Raw genomic sequence first — 14,905 nt, 5'->3', positions numbered from 1 at the left:
CTAATTTTAAGTACGTTGTACAGTTCCACCACATCTATAGTCAGATGAACTGAACAAAATAGCCCCTAATGACTACTACTACGGAGGGGCTTTGTACTACTTCCGGCTGCCTCTCCTCTGCCGAGCACTTAGTAAGAGGCAGAGGAGGAGGAGCCTACCGATGAGCTGGACAACTGCAATACGGTGCCTGCCGCTGATGCAGCTTCAGCGACGCTCACCTCGAATGCCCTCTACCGCTCCAGACGACCCCTCTCGAAGCGGTGGTTCTCCTCGTAGATCTCCTGATTCCTCGCCTCTGATGCAGCATGTGTCGCGGCCATGGCGGCTGTAAGGCTCGTTGCGTTCTTGACGAGGCGCTCCTCCTCCTCCCGCAGGAACTTGGTGTAGCGCGCAAGGTCGCTGACGCACGTGCGGGAATCCACCTCCGCCTCCCGCCTTCGGGCAGCGGTGGTGGAGCGGGTGATAACCCCAGCGGTCGATGGTGGGTTGGCGGCCACAGCGGCCGACGATGGGGTGGTGGCCATGACCACCACCTCCCGCCTTCGGGCCGCGGTGGCGGAGCGGGTGATGGCCATGGTGGCTGGCAGTGGGGTGGCGGCCACGACGGCCACCTCCCGCCTTCGGGCCGCGGAGGCGGAGCGGGAGATGGCCCTGGCTTTCGACAGTGGTGTGGCGGCAATGGCGGCCGGCAAAAGCTGCCAACGGGCAGCGGTGGCGGAGCGTGTGGTGGGTGTTCCGCGCACACCCAACAGGGACGCCACGCACACTACACTACGCCGGGGACTGCGCCGCCACCGCGGTGTAGCCTCCCAACTGGAGCTGTCCTCTGATGACGGCGGAGTGGCTGAGCGACAACGACGGACTGGTGCCATTGGCGATTGTGGGAGAAATAGACGAGATAAGCTACAGGGAGGGAGGGGAAATGCGACGCTGGACTCGCCGGCCGTGAGGGTTTTTATATATAGCAGGCCTGTAAGCATTGGGATTTTTGGGGATTTCACCGAGTCGGGCGGGAAGTTTGCGCGGGAACCTGCGAGGTTGCGCGGGAACGGGCTCACCGACGATTCATTGGTGCCACCGTTTAGCCAAAAGAAGGCCCCCGCGCGCTGCGCAAGCTTGCGTTGTAAGCCGTCTGCGGCAGCGGGGTGACAAGACGTGCGAGAGGAGGACGAAGGGCCACGTACACATACGGTTAATAAAAAAACGTTTGTGATTTAATTACCTACTATACCCCCGTCCTGGTTTATAAGTATGATTTAACTAATAAAATACGAATGCATGTCGCCAAAGATTATATAGTTGGATTCGTATTTGAACATACTTTCCAATTATATAATTTTTATAACATGCCTTAACATTTTGTTGGTTAAATTTGAGGGCACACTATGGCACAGAATATAAAGGGGACTATAGACTAGACGGAGGTAGTAGCACACGGCCCCTCTCTACGCAGCGACGCAACTGTCGGCCGGCTTGTAGGCGACCATTTCCTGCGTGTTCAACTATTCTATGCGTGTGGTTGCTTGCCGTTCAGGCGGCCGCGGCGCGCTCTGCTCGCATCCTGCCGCACGCGCTCTACTCTCGCGTCCCTTCGGGTGTTCTGCCCTCGTCCGTCCACGCGCGCTGCCAGTGTTTGTGGCCGGCGCACGATCACACACGTTCGTGTGCATGCGGTTGCGCCGGGCACGGCACGACGATGCAGTTACCCGCTCCAAAACTGCCATGCGGACGCGCTGAGAATCCACGCCGCCGGGGCCCCTTTTATTCCTGCGGCCATTTAACTTCATCTCTCGTCTCACACGACACAATAAGCACATCCACGAGGACACATATAGAGAGGGCATCCAGCGGTTCCAATGGCGCTCCCCGTGGCTCCAATGGCCCTCCTAGCGGCTGACGACGACAACGGCAGGCAGTTAACCACGCAACACGTCGTGGACACCCACGCGAGGGGGAAGGCTCTCTTGGTGGTGTACACGAACGATCCGGTCTCGGTGGAGAGCTCCATCCAAACTATGGAGCAGTTCCTTGCCGAGGACAAGTACCAAGTGGTCGGCTTCGACCTCGAGTACACCATGGGTCGTGCAGGGCACGATCAGAAGGTTGTCATCGCCCAGTTGTGCGTGCGACATGACGTCCTCATCTACCACTACCACCTGGCCACAAGGCCTTGCGAGCGTTTCTCCAGGTTTATCAACAGCTCCGACTACAGTTTCGCTATGGTGGACACCATCAATGATCTAAAAGCGCTCAAGGTTTCGGGATTGAAATGCCCGAATCTTGTCAGCATCCAGCACCACTACAAGGTCTTGGGGAGCGATAACAACAAACTGAACTCCCTGGTTGACCTCGCCTCGGCCATCATTGACCCCTACTACGCGAAGATGAAGGAAGAGAGCAAGAAGGACAAGAACGCCTGGCACAGTGTTTGGCATGAGAGACTGGATGAAGAACATGTCAAGTACGCGGCCAAGGATGCGTACACAAGCTACGAGATGTACAAGTGGATCATTGACATGAGGAATTGTCTTCTTCCTGCCCCAGACGAGGGATCGAGCCACAGAGCAGTGGCGGGAGCGTCACAAGAAGTAGATGACTAGACGATCGTTTCTCCTACTTTAGAATGCATGCAATTGTTTATTGAGGTGTGTGCGAATGATATGTATAGTCACTTATGTAATTGGACGTTTTTTTCAGTTATATATATACATATATATGTGTGTGTGTGTGTGTGTGTTATTCTTCTGTAGACAGAGCAAATCACATGGCTTATTAGCAGCAATCGTCTGTGTTATTATTGGTCTTCGCACACATTTCTGATTACGGACCTGTTTGTCGCGTATCACACACATCTTGTTCAGTTGAACCGTTTCCATTGTGTTGCCTAATCACACACAGTTCATCCTAGTGACCCGTATGTTGTATATCGTACACACCTTCATCTGGCTGCCCGTTACTTTTGTTCCTCCTCATCGCAAACAATTAATTGAACTGAACTGTATGCCCTGCATCGCACACACAACTAAAATCTGAACCCTGTTTGATGCATCCGTCATCGCAAACGTTTTGCACCTTTTTGACGATTCTTTTACACCACCGTTTGCGATTATGGCATCGCACACAGTTTCGTCGAAGGGTTTCTCATCGTAGTGTCGCGTTTGGACCATCCTGCAGTAGTGCTTGATCTCTAGCCTTCCACTCAAATCATCTTTCCACCATAGCCAAATCTGTGAGAGAGAGTTGAGTGTTGGGGAGACTATCATTTGAAGCACAAGAGCAAGGAGTTCATCATCATCACACCATCTATTACCTTTTGGAGAGTGGTGTCTCCTAGATTGGTTAGGTGTCACTTGGGAGCCTCCGACAAGATGTGTAGTTGAACCAAGGAGTTTGTAAGGGCAAGGAGATCGCCTACTGTGTTAAGATCTACCCGAGTGAGGCAAGTCCTTTGTGGGCGATGGCCATGGTGGGATAGACAAGGTTGCTTCTTCGTGGACCCTTCGTGGGTGGAGCCCTCCGTGGACTCGCACAGCCGTTACCCTTCCTGGGTTGAAGTCTCCATCAACGTGGACGTACGATAGCACCATCTATCGGAACCACGCCAAACATCTCTGTGTCTACATTGCGTTTGCCTTCTCCAAACCCTTCCCTTTACCTTCATATGCAATGTTTTACTTTCCGCTGCTACACTCTTAGAATTGCATGTGTAGGTTGATATTTTGACTTGTGCTTAGTTGCTAAAATCTGCCTAGACATAAAATTGGGAAAAGGCTAGATTGTTATTTGGTCAAGTAGTCTAATCACCCCCCTCTAGACCTACTTTCGATCCTACAAGTGGTATCAGAGCTTTGGTCTCCATTTGCCTTGATTTCCATAGATTTTGGTGATCATAGCCTTGGTTTCACGACCTAGGAGAGTATGGCGTCTAGCGAGGGGAATTACCACCGTAGAGGTCCTTACTTTGATAGTACTAATTTTGCTAGTTGGAAGCATAAGATGAAAATGCATATTCTTGGTCATAACCCCGCTGTTTGGGCTATTGTGTGTATTGGTTTGCAAGGTGAATACTTCGAGGATGGAAGAGAAACGAATCGTGAAGTGACCGTGGAAGAATTGAAGATGTTGCAATACAATGCTCAAGCTTGCGATATCCTCTTCAACGGATTGTGCCCTGAAGAATTCAACAAAATCAGCGGTCTTGAGAATGCAAAGGAAATTTGGGATACTTTGATTGATATGCACGAAGGTACCGACTCCGTCAAGGAATCCAAATTGGATGTGCTTCGAAGTCAACTTGACAAGTTCAAAATGAAGGATGGTGAAGGTGTCGCTGAAATGTACTTTAGGCTTGCTCTCATCACAAATGAGATTGCCGGCTTAGGAAGTGAAGAGATGACCGACAGATTCATGATCAAGAAGATCCTAAGAGCCTTGGGTGGAAAATATGATACCGTGTGCACCTTGATCCAAATGATGCCCAATTACAAAGATCTCAAGCCAACAGAAGTCATTGGTAGAATTGTTGCTCATGAGATGTCACTCAAGGATAAGGAAGAGCTTCACAACAAGTCTAGTGGTGTTTACAAAGCTTCATGTGATGCTCCTACAACACCAAGTGAAAAACAAGTCTTCAATGAAGGATTGAGCTTAATGGTGAAGAACTTCAACAAGTTCTACAAGAGTAGAAGCAAAGAGAGAAGTTCCAAGTCAAGGTCCTACAATGACCAAAGATCTTCTAGTCGTGATCGCAATTGCTACAATTGTGGAAGACCCGGACACTACTCCAATGAGTGTACAGCTCCCTACAAAAGAAGAGAAGACTCACCTAAAAGGAGAAGTAAAAGAAAGGAATCACCATTGTCGGGGATATATCCCGTGGTGTAACCCGGCCAGATGTATGACCCGGCCGGACTTGGCGACTCACTGGTGACCCGCCCTGACCCGGCGACTCACTAGTAACCCGCCCAGAGTTGGCGACTCATTGGTGACCCGGCAGGCGGGTCAGAGGAGCAACAAGACCCGGTGGCCTAGAAGGCAGTTCATGGAAGGTCGACTCATATTATGGTGGGCTGGCTTAAGAGGAAAGGCATAAAGAGTTTTCCCTTACAAAGGAAGCAAGACTAGGATTCCACTTGTAATAGAGTAGTCCTAGTCCTACTGGGACTCCACATGTAACCCGCCCCTCCAACTTATATAAGGAGGGGTAGGGCACCCCAAGAGGGACAAGAAACAACATGTCGAGAACTAGGTCAAGCATATTCGCTCCCTGGTAATCGAAACCAAAGCAATGCAACCTAAAGCAGGAGTAGGCTTTTACCTCGTTGAGAGGGGCCGAACCTGGGTAAACTCTCTGTGTCCTTTGTCCCGTTTAACCCCTTCAAGCTAACCTAGTTGCGATGGCTCCACACCTAAGTCCTTTTGTAGGGCATCTGCCATGTTAAGTCCACGACAGTTGGCGCCCACCGTGCGGCTGCGCACGGTGGTGTTGAGTTCTTGAAGGGATTTCTCCAAGGGATTGAGAATTCACAATTTTTCCGGATGAAGAATAGCCGGTTTGAGAGGATCTACATCAGCTTGAAGATCATCGGTTTAGATTTACAATCTGTGAGATTTAAAGTTTGAGAGGAATTTGGGTTACGCGGCATATTAAAAATCGAGCCGTCGTCATGACTCTGATTCGCTACTGTGGTTTTTGGTCAAAGCCGCCTTTGCCTCCACGAGCAACTTTCGCTAGCTATTGACAAACGGCAAGGAACGACCCACTTTTCTCTTTTACAAAGCTATCATGACATGAAAAGGGATCCTATGAAGCACCATATCAGACTCCAACTTGAGCCGGACGCGGACTCGCTGGCCGAGCGCCCATCCCTGAGTTGTCGGGCGGCTTCGCCTCGGATCCAACCTGAGTCGTTGTTTTCCTTATTACCAAGCCGCCCCACCGCTGTCGCTTCCGTCTCGTTCCTCCTTGGCCGTGTCCGAGCCGTTGTCACGCCACCTCCGTCCTGAGCCGCCGCCGAGGCCTGCCGTTGTCTCCGCGACAGTGGCCTGCTGCAGTTGTTGTTGTTGTCTGATATATGGCCCTCACGCGAGCCGCCGGTCGCCTTCATGGCGTGTCCGCCTCTGCTGTTACTAGCCGTTGTTTCCGCGGCCTCGAGACACCCAACCGATTCTGCTGCCACGCCCCGAACCGGTCACTGTGCCTTGCTTCAAACTGCCATCGCGGTCCCTACTTTGCTGCCCGCTTCGCCACTTTCGTGAGCCATGCGGCGGATCGCCGGTCTCCGCCTCCGCTCCTCCCCATGAGCCGCCACCATCCGAGGGCCGGCTCTATCGCATCGGTTTAACCGGCTCACCTTCATCGGGTTGCTGCATCTATCGCCTCAAGCCGCGGCCCGCCTTTGAGCCACTGTTTCTGCGGCCTCTCGGTGACCTGAGCCGCCGCACCTCGGGTCGCAACCCGCCTCCGCGTTGCCCTCCTATGCCACGGGCCCACCTGCCTCCGCCTCTGCTATGGCCAAGCCGCCACCCTTGCCTTACATCGCCGCTGACCGCCTGCACCCCGCGTCTCCGGGTTGCCTCGCGTCGAGCTGCCACTGAACAGCCGACCCGCACCGTGAGTCGCCTCCGCGTACGGCCCTGCATACTCGACCGTCTATGCTCTGCTGCCGAGTCGCTGCGCACCCACGTACTGCCTCAACCTGTGGCTGTTGCCCCTGCCGCTTGAGCCATCTGCTGTTTTTGAGCTACCATCCATACGGCGTCGCCTCGGGCCGGTCCTGCTGCCTCGCCATGCGACCTCTCCCCCGCAGTCCCGAGCTTCCTCCGCCTCGCTCCACCTCTGCCGTGAGCTGCGACCGCGGCATGTAACTACGAGGGGGCGAAGCTCGCGATCCGTACGACGGATGAGCTGCACTGTGCGCTCGTGCTGGGCACTGAGTGGCGGCTCGTGCTTTGGAGGAGTCAGGGAGAAACCACCCACTGATGCTACTGTACGGAATAGACATTAATGCGGTGGGATTCAACATGTTCCCAGGGGTTTCCTTTACTGCTAATTTTTTAAAATAATACATTTTTTTTATTAAATTACACAAATATTACGCCAAAATAATATTTTTCACAAATAATACACCGTCGGCCCGCAGCGGGCCGACTGGACCTAATCGGCCCACAGCAGGCCGATCGGCTTGCTGCTGGCCGACTGCTGGCCCGCCTGGCACGCGTCGGCCTCGGATTGGGCTGGCCACGTCGCGAGGGGGAGGGAGGGAGCCGTGCCCCTGTTGGCCTACCGCGGGCCGATCGGCCAGCTGCTGGCCGACAGGGTGCGGCCCCACCTCGCTCGCGGCTGGCCGGCTCCCTGCGGCCTTATCCTCCCCTTCCTCCCTTCTTCTTTTGTTCTTCTTCTGTTCTTACCTTCTCCTCTCTCTACACAAAAATGCCACCAATTTATAGACCTAAATGAGCAAGTTTTCCGCGATTTTGGCACCGTGAATGGATTCAACTCATTTAGGGCAGCCAAAAGAGGTCTCGATCTACTGATGGGGTAGCTCGTGGTGGTCGTGGTGAGCATTTTGGTGGAGGTGGTGGTGGTGAAGTTGGGGCGGTGTGGTGGTGGTTAAGTTGGGGCAGTGTGGTGGAGGTGAAGCTGTCGTTCGTCGTTCTTCGTTGGAGGCGGAGCACCGGCAGTTTGGTGGCCGCCGTTCGTCGTTCTTCGTTCGCACGCACGCTTCAAGGGTATATTTCAGCAAACATTTTATTTTTCGTAGGTGCTCCGGTAGTATTTGTTAATATGTTTCGATGTGAAATAAATTAGGTGTGCGATTATTGTTATTTGCCCCGGTAGTATACGTAAATATATTTAGATGTCAACTAATTAGTTCTGTAAAAATGTGTAGTTGCTCCGGTAATATTCCGTACTATATGTGGATGTCAAGTATTTATGAGTGTCAGTATTTGTAGTAGTTCCGAAAAAAGGTCCGTAATATAGGCAGTCCAGTCAAATATATTAATCTGTCAATATTTGTAGTTGCTACGGCAAATATTCGTAATATACTTGTAGGTGTGTGAATTGTATTAGTTGCTCCGTTAATATTCTGTAATATATAGCTAGGTAATATATAGACATGTCTAATATTTGTTAGTGGGGATATTAAGTTGTTGCTTAATACTTGTATTTCGTTGTTGAAAAAAAAAATAGGTGAGTCGAGATGTCCGATGTAGTGAAGTTCAGATTTTACTACGGTCCTGGTACTGTCCAAACAACTGAGATAGGAGCAGATCTGAGTGAATTTACTCACATAGAGGTGCCAATGAGCGCACCACAAACATGGTCTGTCAGTCAGTTGAAAGAATGGATTGCGGCAAGTTTAGGTCTTGATACTGAAACACACACCGTCGGTGTTCATGCATTGTGGACACGGTCAAGTTCAATAATTTACTTTTATTTGAGGCCAATAGAGGGAGACTCCGATTGGGTGCGGTGGTTACAAGGTTGTGAACGAAGGGGATGCAATCCTGTTGCTTTAGTGCTTCCCGTCGTGAAGGAGGTCACTGCACATGAAGGCGAGGGTGGCTACGAAGGACAGAGCAGTCAGGTAGAAGGAGGAAATGCTTATGGTTACGAACAAGGACAGAGCAGCTAGGTAGAAGGAGGAAATGCTTATGGTTATGAACCAGGGCAGAGTAGTCAGGTAGAAGGAGGAAATGCCGATGGTGATTACAATGGCGAGGTGGACGCTGACGAGGTAGATGGGCACATGCAGAAGCAGATGGAAGAAGAAGACACCGATGTTGAAAGGGGTCATGCCGATGATTCTGATGAGTCAGATGAAGAAGAAAATGCAGAGGAGGTCCCGAATCCTGCATCGTGGAATCATGACTTCTCATCTGCAATGACCGTGAATGATGGACATGATTCAGCCTGGCAATATCACCAGAACAATATTGCGACGGGTGCTATGTATCCGAACAAGCAAGCCCTGAAGGATGCAATAATTAATTAGGCAATGTCCACGCAAAGGGTTTTCACAGCTCAGGTGTCCAGTCAGAAATTCCTGACAATGGTATGCAAGAACGCAGATTGTCCCGCCAGGGTGCGCGGCTTTCTCCCCAAGTATGGCACAAGTTGGGTGATAAGTGACTTAGTTAATCACACTTGTCTTATTCCCTGCATCCCTCAAGATCATGCCAACCTTTCATCCACGCTTATTGCTCGATTGTTTCACGATGAGATAGTGCAGGGCAAAGCTATGGAAGTGAAGGCAGTCCAGACAAAAGTCTTCGCCAGGTTCACGTACAGAATTTCTTATGGCAAGGCTTGGAGGGCTAAGCATGCGGCGCTTGAGAGGAGATTTGGTTCTTATTTTGATGCATATGACTCTGTTGTCCACCTCCTCCACACCCTGCAACAGCGGAATCCAGGCACCTATATCGATATCCAAGACATGTTCATGCCAGAGTTCCCAACTGTGAGGGTGTTGCATCGTCTCTTCTTCTCTTTCGGTGTATGCATCGAAGCTTTCAAGCATTGCCGACCGGTGATATGTGTTGACGGTACTTTTCTCACAGGCAAGTACAAGGGTCAGATCCTGACAGCCATAGGTCAAGATGGCCAAAATCAAGTCGTCCCACTGGCATTTTCTTTTGTGGAGAGTGAGAACATTGAAAGTTGGACATGGTTCTTCAGGCAGTTGAAAATATCAGTTGTGAAGGAGAAGCCCAATGTGTGCATCCTTCATGACAGGCATGTAGGTATACTCAGTGCGATAAGGACACTGACAAACCTAGGCCCTGAGGAACAAGTTCCATGGCAGGACTTGCAGAGCCGTTGGTGCATGCGCCATCTGGGGGCTAATTTCTTCTCGCAATTTAGAAATAAGATCCTGATGAATCTGTTCAAAAAACTCTGGAAGCAGAACCAGTTATGGAAGTACAATTTGATACGCGACGGACTTAATGTGTGCATGCAGAGACACGTGAGGGACAGGAAAGCTGCAAGAGATGCAGCGGTGAGGGCACATGTTGAAGCAGTAGCTGCACAGTTGGCAACAGGAACAGCGGCCGTGGAGGAGGAGCCTGTTGGGCTATGTGACCTGCCAGGCTTTGGCCCACCTGGTACTAGGAGAAGGCTCGGGAGGTCGATTAAAACCTTCGAGCAGTGGATAGAGCATGAGCCTCTGGAGAGGTGGTCTTTGCTACATGACACACATGGAGCAAGGTACGGTGTCATGACAACGAACCTCGCGGAAACATACAACTTTGTCCTCAGAGGAAACCGGGCATTGCCACTTACAGCCATCGTTGAGGGTATTTTCTATGGCACCGTCAAGTATTTCAGAGATAGACGTCAAAAAGCAGAGCGGCATATCTTGAACAACCCAAATACACGGTACTGTGAAAGAGTCACGAAGTACATGGACAACAAGATGCAAAAAGCTAGGTCACACACTGTAGTCGCCATGGGTAATCAAGAAAGAAGGTTTGAGGTCCGCTTAGCCAACAACAAATTCGGATGTGCAAATGAGTTGAAATGGGCCGGCCTTTTACCTTTCGCGCGTCTGGTTGAGTCTATCCCGGGTGAGAAACGCCTCGCCATCGATGGGTCCTTGCTGAGCTGCTTAGTGGACCGTTGGAGGCCAGAGACCCACACGTTTCACTTCAGATGGGGAGAGATGGCTCCTACTCTGGAGGATGTGTCACTTTTGCTCGGACTACCATTGGCATGTCATGCCGTAGAACCGTTGGACGCACCGGCTGGTTGGGAGCGAGCTCTTACACAACGTTTTCATGCTGTTTTTCCGGATGCTCCGGATCCGGTATGGGAGCATCACGGACCTAAGTATGAGTGGTTGCTAAATTTTCGGGTAATTTCCCCTACCTATTATCTTCAAGTTATCGTGCATACAGTTTTACAGAAAATAATTGCGGCTTACTAAAACTTTCTCTTCGCTTAATGCAGATCCAGAACTTCCGGGCACCGTTGACTGTGGAACAGATCAGTCGGAGCCTGGAGGCCTACTTAATGTGGCTTTTCGGCAAGGTGATGTTCACGGAGAACCATGTCACCACTATTAGCGCGCTCTACATCCCTATGGCACTCGAGATAGCGAGCGCTCAGACGGCGGATCAGATCAGACAGAGGAGTTGGGGTTCGGCGGTCTTAGCGGCTACATACCGACGTATGTGCAACGGTTGCCAGCTTACATCGAGAAAGCCAGCCCTTCTTGGATGCCCTCTATTCCTACAGCTGTGGTCCTGGGAGAGGTTCTCTATAGGGCGACCAGATGTACGTGTTCATGAGCCTATAGACGCCATGTTTGATGTTGACGGCATCGACATGCCTACTTTCGGTCTGTGTTGGACACGTCGCGAGGTATGCACCGTGTTGTAGTTTAATGCAACTTTTTTCTGCACAAGAGATAGTTCGATGCTAGCGGCTACTAACTTTTCTTCTCTGTAGAGACGCTTTGCTAGTGATCAGACCAGGAAGGCATACACAGCATTGAACGAGCAGTTCGATGCGTACACCGGGGTCATCTGGCAGCCCTACACGGAAGCAGCCATACAAGCGAGATACCCTGGTGGTATGTCTGTGCTATGCACAAGGGACCGAGATTACTGGATGACAAAATCTAAGATCATCTTTGATGTCTTCGTCGAGGAGATGGCACAACAGAGGGTTATGAGGCAATTTGGTCTTCTGCAGTTGGAGCTACCTCCCCCTATAGAGAACCCGGTGCCAGCACACATCCACAGGTATTAACCAGTTTTTCAATGTTGCATTATCTTTCATAGTACTCCATTCGAAGCTTTAGGTAATTGTTGAACACACACCACAATTTTAGGACGACAAGGAAGGGCATGACCAGGACAACTGCTGACTGGCTAGTTAGACTAGAGCCGTATGTTATAGAATGGGAGACAGCAAACACAAATCTATGGCACGAGAATCACAATTTTGATCTCGATGAATTCAATCTCTATTTGCGGCGCTAATGATCAGAACACGGTTACGCATCGTTGAGTACTCCCACCCAGAGGAGATACCGGATCCTACTCCGTCGGATATGTACCCGAGCTATGATACTTCGGGCTCTAGGCAGTACGCGGTAAGATATATTTTCTTTACGTAATGTTGTCACATACTTTGACGTGCAAGAGACAGACATTATTAATCGTCATGGAAATTTGCAGGCTACCTTGACACGCGAACTCTACGACGACGTGACCACCTTTGGACGATCACTATCGTCTGGACCTCTTCTTCAGCATCGTCCAGTGCTACAACCCTTCTTGGAAAGAATTCAGAATAAGATACGGACTGTGTACGAGGCTATCACGTGCACCCAGAGAACCGATGTTGTTCAGCACCAGCAGCAGCAGCCGCGTCACTCCATGCACCGACATCAACCACGTACACGTCTAGCACATCAGCCGACAACCAGGCCACCCCGTCCTGACCAACCTGGCAGTTCTACGTGGCACCAGCAGCACTATGGTCCCACGTCGAGCTTCGTGTTTTCTCCACAGCCACAGCAACACGGTCCCTCGTCGAGCTTCGTGTTATCTCCACAGCCACAGCAGCACGGTCCCTCGTCCAGTTTCGTGTTTGAGCCAGAGCAGCCGTCACAGCCAGCAGGTATGTGTCTTCATATTTATTGTTTTCAATATTAATTGACGTGACCTCATTCTTCATGATGAAACGTTCCATCGCGTAGGAGCCTACGGATATCAGGCGTCTATGTCGGCATCACATGATACGTGGGGGAGTGATCAACATCCCGAGGAGAACATACAGGCTCAGATGTCGCAGCACACCCAGTGGATGAACATGTTTTTGACTCCTCCACCAGGCCCCACACAGGATACACAGCATGACCAGGGAGAGTCTGAGATTCCTCCTCGTCACATTAGGGCACCCGACAGGTGGGGATGGTCGCCGCTTCCAGATCCGCCTCCCCGCCAGGCCAGACGTCATCACTGACGCTTCTATCTATCAGTAGAGACATTACCTTCTATTTCTGTGTGAGACTTATGTCTATTCTATGTATGAGACAAATGACTATGTACTTATGTATGAGACATATGCCTACTCTATTTTAGTACTCTGTTATCCGAACTACAAGATCATATTTAGATAGAACATAATACTCATACAACAAGACATTACAAACAACTAGATAGAACTACATCTAAATTAAATGGTACGTAACTGAACTCACAACATACAGCATAAAAACTACATGAAGTCATCATCGTCATCCTCGATCAATGCAGAACTCTTGCCCTTCGACGATGAAGAACTCTTGCCCTTCGACGATGCAGAAACCTTGCCCTTCGATGATGAAGAACTCTTGCCCTTCGACGATGCAGAACCCGGAAGCGGCGGCATGAAGATATCATCTTCGTCCTCGCTCTCCTCAGTCCATAAACATGGATTATTTGCTGCAGTCCTTCTGAAAGTTTCACTCTTCGGCACCACTACCTTCTTCCACCTGTCATGTAACCTAAGAAGTTCTTTGCGTACCTCCTCATAGGTCCTTTCAGGCCACCCAGAACTACATAATTGGTGAGCCAACTCATTCATTATGGTGTCACTACCGGTGAGTTTGTCCCATGGAACTATCCTATTATCCATCCTGAAATCGGTAGCTAGCCTCAGAAGAGTCCTGCTCATCCCAGGGTGAAAACTACGATCGAAGGATAATGGGACATCTCAACTACACTACACTGGAATGCTTATCCACCTCCGTCTAAAGGGGGTTTTATAGGTAGAGAGGAGAAAATGGCGGGAAAGAACGACTGCGGTATGGCGGGAAAGGGTTGGCGGGATATGGGTGGCGGGAAACGGGTGGCGGGAAATAGTTGGCGCGAACATATGGTGGGAAAGAGTTTGCGGGAACATATGGCGGGAAAGGGTTGTGCGGAATACGTCATAGTTTAAAAAAACCGGGGATCGTTCGGGGAAAAAATGGTGGCATGCACCAGTCGGCCCACAGCAGGCCAATTAGTCCTTGTCGGCCCACTCCAGGCCTATCGGCCAACTGCGGGCTGACTGGACCCTGTCGGCCAACTACAGGCCGACTGGACTTGATCTGGTGGCCGACAGCCCAATCGGCCAGCAGCAAGCAGATAGGCCACCAGTCGGCCTACTGTGGGCTGACTAGGCTCAGTCGGCCTGCAGCGGGCCGACGGTGTGTTATTTTTGAAAATTATTTTTTCAGCGTAATATTTCTGTAATTTAATAAAAAAATGTATTATTTAAAAAAAATAGCTCCTTTACTCGTCATATGTCTACGCAAGGGTGTTGATACATGCATTGTTGAGTTGCGTGGCGCAGGCTTTAGCACACGTGGATCAGAATTAGATGCAACTAGCACAAAGTATGACATGTCCTCCATGTCAGAACTTGTCACTGATGCCTCGTTAACTAGTAGTTTTGAGGAGGTTACAGATAAATTTCTAAGGTTAATGGAGTTGCCACAGACAACAGCATTATATGATCAAATTAGTCAACCCGGTCAGTGCGCTGTGAAGATTTTTTGGAAAAGGTCCACCAAATGTTTTCCCATGGATTATTTGGCTGGCAAGAACGCCTCTTCGCAACCATAGAAGATTTCTAGAGCTGATTATTAGCAATGATTGGGATTTTAACCATTACCAGAGGAGGGTATCTGTAGTGATGGATTATATAAAACAGCAGAATGTACCCAAGATGGAAAATTGCTACCTATTGGTCATTCTACGTGAGGAGTAAAAACCACGAATTTGTATGAGACCTGGAGTTGCGAAGAGGGATAGAGGTGGCTCAAGATATATGATCAACCGTTTTGCAGTCACGGCTGATTCACAACAGCAGTTGATCTACTGTTGTTGCGGGTTAATTATGCCTCGTCACAATGACTGGCTC

At 50.2% G+C, this 14,905-nt stretch overlaps 2 long non-coding RNA genes across 2 annotated transcripts; both read left to right on the top strand.

The window, feature by feature from the left end:
* The first annotated feature begins 11,253 nt into the window (after positions 1–11,253).
* LOC141022384 (uncharacterized) lies at positions 11,254–11,946 on the top strand. The gene is made up of 3 exons (XR_012183681.1): positions 11,254–11,368; positions 11,456–11,751; positions 11,841–11,946. It is a non-coding gene; the product is annotated as an uncharacterized lncRNA (long non-coding RNA).
* A 549-nt stretch (positions 11,947–12,495) lies between these two features.
* Positions 12,496–13,157, top strand: LOC141022383 (uncharacterized). Its single transcript, XR_012183680.1, has 2 exons — positions 12,496–12,634; positions 12,714–13,157. It is a non-coding gene; the product is annotated as an uncharacterized lncRNA (long non-coding RNA).
* The last annotated feature ends 1,748 nt before the right edge of the window (positions 13,158–14,905 follow it).

This window comes from Aegilops tauschii, chromosome 5 (assembly GCF_002575655.3).
Source record: "Aegilops tauschii subsp. strangulata cultivar AL8/78 chromosome 5, Aet v6.0, whole genome shotgun sequence".
Classification (NCBI taxonomy): Eukaryota; Viridiplantae; Streptophyta; class Magnoliopsida; order Poales; family Poaceae; genus Aegilops; species Aegilops tauschii.
The sequence above is the reverse complement of the archived record's forward strand: the minus strand, read 5'-3'. Positions and strand labels throughout refer to the sequence as shown.